This window comes from Pieris brassicae, chromosome 8 (assembly GCF_905147105.1).
Source record: "Pieris brassicae chromosome 8, ilPieBrab1.1, whole genome shotgun sequence".
In the NCBI taxonomy this organism is placed as follows: Eukaryota; Metazoa; Arthropoda; class Insecta; order Lepidoptera; family Pieridae; genus Pieris; species Pieris brassicae.
Genome location: NC_059672.1, coordinates 16,791,991 through 16,797,798, shown reverse-complemented (window position 1 = coordinate 16,797,798; position 5,808 = coordinate 16,791,991). Strand labels below are relative to the sequence as shown.

At 31.8% G+C, this 5,808-nt stretch overlaps 1 long non-coding RNA gene across 1 annotated transcript; it reads left to right on the top strand.

The window, feature by feature from the left end:
* Positions 1-580: 580 nt before the first annotated feature.
* Positions 581-5,188, top strand: LOC123713381. The gene is made up of 4 exons (XR_006754174.1): positions 581-735; positions 2,896-3,124; positions 3,476-5,069; positions 5,174-5,188. It is a non-coding gene; the product is annotated as an uncharacterized LOC123713381 (long non-coding RNA).
* Positions 5,189-5,808: the final 620 nt, after the last annotated feature.

Here is a 5,808-nt window from a genome sequence, read left to right as displayed (position 1 = left end):
CAGCGCATGTAGCAAATATAAATGAAAAAGTATAGTTGTTGTTTTATTACAAAAATTTCACCTATAATATTTAAAAAATAACAAAGCAATCAACGTATTCAAAAGGCCGTTTTTGCGTAAACTAAGCAGAGAAACCTCAGCGTGCACCTCAGCACGTGCCCATATTTCTAGTATTCATTGCGAGATACAATATGTTTCAATAATGTTTTGACAGACTTAACAGTATTTTAACTTCGTAGTGAATAATTGTCATATAATAGTTACAGTTTTGTGTGATTATGAGATAAGTTTATAAGTAAATGTGTCGATAATAGCTATAGTAAGTTTTTGTGGATTTTCATAATTAGATGCGAACATAACGCTTCTATTTATGCAAAATAAGTAAGAGACTTGTCACTTATTACATATATTTTGGTAAATAATTACGAAATTCGATTAAATGAAAGGAAAGGATAAAATAATAATTGGAACAATCCGCCAAATTGAATAAATTATGCGGATGACGCGTAGCTATACAAGTTGTACTAGTCGAGGTGACGTCGTCCAACGAGTTCCAAGCTGGTTTACATTTAAAGCTCTCTACATCCTCTCAGACAGTCAGTTTTAATTCGGTCCCCGTGTTCACCGGCAAAATTTTCTATTTGGCGTGTAATTTTTTAGTTTTTTTTCAATAACTTGGGTGCTAATGACAAAATCGAAGAGAAAATTCGCGATTACCGATAAATTTCTTCCCAGGTCAGTATATTTGTCGGTACTTATTATACATAATGATCTTATTTAAATCAATGGACTTTACTATAAAAATATATTTGAATTCTGTTGCTTTACTTATAACATCTGTATTATAACACTGTACAATCTGTATTTATATTTAATAGATTTTACTGCTGGTTACTTACTAATTGGCTGCATTATCGTTACGTTGGAAATCAGACTGAATCATAGTTTACATTATTTGGATATGAATATGTTATAATATTATAATATCGATAATATTTCCGTTGACCTACATTTAAAATTATAAGTACAATTTTAAATGCAACGGAATTTGTGAACTCTATCCAATGTCGAATGATTCATTGTTCGCGCCCCTTGGGACATACGGGGCCAGCAATACGATATTATAATATCAAATTGATGTTTTAATAACTCCAAAAATTCTATTTACTACAGCTGACACCAGACTGTAATTAAAAAGAGTGGCGGAGAGTTCTCTTCCGTTCTACACCCTTGATTTGAGAACTGGCAGTAAATGTAAAATTTATTAGCATTTCTTTTTTTTGACGTTCATAAGTGTACATTGTGTATGAATAAATGATTTTTGACATTTGCAGTGCAGATGTAACATAGGCATACAAATATTAATACAGGATTGTATCGCTTTCATAATATTAAGTAATTGCCAAACAATAATATAGGTTTATGATTGAGGTAAAACTATAGATAACAAAATGTTGGGTAAGATCTAATAATTATAATAACCGGTTGGTGTTTACAACGTAAAGGAGAGCAACCACGCGCTCGTCGCGTGTTAACGAATTAATTCTAACTATTTTGAGTCGATGAACTTTATTACAGTGAAAGGCTTCCTCTGCAACCAACTAAAAATCTTTATATAAGTCTTAACGGGCTTACGTTGTTTCAAAAAAAGTACTTAATGTATTAGGGGCCGTTCTAGAATTACGTAAGCACTGTAGGGGGAAGAGGAGGTCTTTGATTTTCTTATTTGGTGATGACGTCAACAGTAATATTTACTTTTATACACATATTACCCACACATTGTCTATGCTTGAAAACGAAATGCATTTTCGAGGATTCCTACAAAAATTAAGATGTTTATGTACTCTTATTTTTAAGAACTTTGCTTTCTTTTTCTGACATGAGGGGGGGGGGGTTATAAATTGCTAGAAAGGTTTGGACAAATGTATTATTCACTTAATGATTATTTACGGAAAACGTTATAATTTGATAACGTAATATATTTATTATATACGAATTGACTAATGATATGACTCATAAAGTAATTGTAACTGGGATGTCAATTTCTACCTTTTAAGACAAATTTGGCGTTATATGTGTCAGAATATGTTAACATTAGATTGTACCAGAATAAAAAAAATACCATATATCGTCTTATAGGAAAATTTTAAATTAAGATCAGTTATCATATTGATATATTAATATCCCTTCCGTTAGGTTGTAATACCACTTTTTGAATTGATTCTATATAAAATTATTTTTAAAGTCAATGATGTTTAGTAATAGTAATTATATAAATAAATAATCTCGTTTACCTAGGATTCTTACCACTTGATGAGAACGTAAAATTATTAAATTGGGACAACATAAGTGAAGGCCTGGATTTTTTTTCGTGCTAATTTAATGTCAAACTTAACGAATTAGTTTGCTGTAAATAATAATTATAAATTAAAGTGAATAAAACGTGTGACTGAAATATCTTTAGCAATTAAAATAAATTATGCATATATAAACCCTTGGAATAATAATATTAAAATGAGATGATGATAGAGTAACTCGTTGTTGCATCATGCGGTTTGACCAGTTTTAATGCAGAAATATACATATTTATGCTGATTTTCTATCTATCTCATTAACATTATGTAATAAAATTTATAATAAAACAAAAACAACTTTGAGGGGAGGCTTAGAGTATATTTATAAATTTAATTTATATTATATTTAAATATATAATAAGATGCCTTGTTTTAAACCACTTTAGAATTATATATATATATATATATATATATATATAATATAATTCTATATATATATATATATATATATAGAATTAATATGTTTACATTTAATTCAATTTGTTTGTCAGGATTCCTTACTATAATCAAAAATACTGATTACATGTAATATCATTTCCAGACTCGCTAAAAACCTGTGCACCCGAAAAGGCAGCCGTCGGGCTAATACCGGAAACCGTCTAGAACACGCGGTGCTAACCCACATTCAGCACGTACCATAGACAAGCAGCCCCAGCCATCCTTCACCCATCATCCATCATCTCATCAAACACGATGGCCCGTGGAGACGATTGTAAAATAGCCACCAAGACTTCCTTTGTCAAACAATTTGAATTTCCAACACCAATCAAGTAAGTATACCGTGTTCTATTTGTGCATTTCGTCTATTCATTGCCTCTACAATTTACACAAAAAAAAAAACATAAATTTTAATTAAATACTGCTTAACTAATAATAGTACTATGTCGTTCAAACAAAAAACAATTCTATATCTCACTACAGGTTTCCACGTAATCTGTGCAGTGTTTAAGAGGAGTTCCGAGTTTGCTCTCATACAAACATAGACATATAGATATATCTTTTACATTCTCTTGCTGCCTCTCAACGACCATTAAGATTCTACAATATATTTCACAATCATACTTTATGTGTTTTATAAATACACCAACACCTTATAACTAACATCAAATAAATTGTTTCAGGAAACCAATCGTTGATAAACCTTTGCCAAAAAAACAAGAGCAAAAGAACTACGGCGCTTGGGGCTCCACGTTTAAGGACAAGAAAACGTTCACGGACATGCACTTCTGCTAATTTTGTCATGTTATCATCACTATCGCTTACAGTTAATCGTCATTAAACCTCATCTAGTTGTAAAGCTCCAACCAAAATTATTTGTATCAGATCGGCTAATAAATGTTGGATAAGTTTTTGTGGCGTTTAGCATTTCTTCTTCGTATTTACTCACATCTAATGGTAGTGGTTTCGCGTACTAATATCATGTATCTCATTATAATAGATTAAACAGCATCATCATAACTTTGATTTTTTTGTTAACAACCTAGTAGAATAGAATATTATTTCGTTTAGACTTTTAATTAAGAGAGGCGTTGACAAGAATTTCGACTACAATATGATAATATGACATCCGTCAAACAATATATTCTCTGAAAGTTGTTCCATTTAGAATTTTACTGACGATAATAAACACAGTAACCAAAAGCTAGAGTGGCCAGTAAAAGTCATGCACAACAATTTTGTCCCGTTAAATTAAGAGGAATATGAAGTTCCACGAAAATGAGATTTTAATGATTCCCGCGGGCATTTGGTGAACACTGATAGTAATGTATTAATCATTAATTTTCGCTGGCGGTGAACACAAATATTTTTTATTAATACATAAATTACACACACTTAAAAAGTAATTATTAGCCGAAGATAGGTGGTGAAACTTACCAATTTTATTACAATAAATAACGAAACCTCTGAATTTTTTGCTCTACTATATAGACAACAATACATATATTATTTAAAAAAATAAGGCAATTTCATTAAAGAAAACATCGTAAGTGAAATTATTTTCTCATCTGTAGAGTTGGCTCCTATCGCGCCGCTATAGACACATTCTGTTCTAATTAAGATTCTCCGACTTTGAATATCTTTGTCTCTTCTTGTTGACCTAAAAAGCTGACATGTTACATTCAAACACCTTATTTTTGTTGACCCTAGATTGTAAAGCGTCTTTTAAGTGTGTCTTGATGTTATCGTACAATTTATTACGAATGAAGTTATATAAAAATTAAACATGAAATTTTTGTAAAAGAAAGAACTGCTAAGAAATAAAAACATTAATGTGTACCGGGCGAGTGAAAGATCAGGTGAAGTGTCTTTGGTATTTATTGCTATAGAAAATAAATGTTGTTAAAGTTCTTAAATCGAAATACTGTGACATCCTTATGCTAGTGCTCTAATATACATCATGTTTCTGAGTCGGTTTAATGTCACAGAGCTAAGTCCCGTGTTAGATTATTGCCATTGCTATTCTTCTATGAAAAAAAAATTTTTAGACAACTCCGTTTAGATGACCACATGAAGTGATCATGCGTTTGCTCTGATAGTTTGGTCATGTCCGTCGTCCTTCCGAGGTGTAAATGGAATATAATAAAATCGCCCAGTCTATGGATTTTGAGATAGTCAAACTATCCAGGTATAAACTTACAAAACGCTTAAAATATATGCTACTATTACTACTACTTCAGGTCTTCTACTCTAAATTTTTATTTAAGACAAACGAGCGTACAACACGTCCATAAAGGGCAGTCATCGCAGCCCATGGACACCCATGTTTAGTGGGTGTGTTGCCGGCCTTTGAGAGAGGAGTATACTGTAACTTTTAATAGTTGAAGGTCGTATCCCCCAGGGAAGACCCCCACCGGGGGTTCATAGTCATACTGCTTTTGTTTCCTTAGATGTTTCTCAGAACACAGTGTGAGGACTAGCGTTAGATCAATTTTGTCACAACCTGTATGTCATAATGTCTGTCATGAAAAAGTTGTATTATTATAATTATAGAGAATGCACTAGTGGGTTTGACAGTGATACCGCCGTGATCAAAAAGGGAAGGGTTGAAAAGAATTTGCAATTATTTTTATCCCCCATAAGTATAAGTATATATGGTCAAATTTTCGAAGTCCAAATATAAATCTGATGCAAACATTTTGTAAGCGCTCTAACTTATCAAGCTGGAACTCAGTTAAATCTGGATAACACACATCAGCGTAATCAAGAATAGAAAGAAGAAGAGAATAAGTAAGAGAAATTTAAGTAGAGATAGGCAAAAAATTGCGTTATCTATTAAGTGCGTAAGAAGAAAAGATCCTCCTGTTTAGTTTGTTAATTTGGAGGCAGCCCCAAGATAGAGTTGTATCCAAAGTTCTTAACAGTGGAGCAAAATGGAATGACAGTACTATCTATAATCTGGGGTAAAGTTGAAAATGTATTCTCATGATGTACGATGCACTTCCAATGATAATGG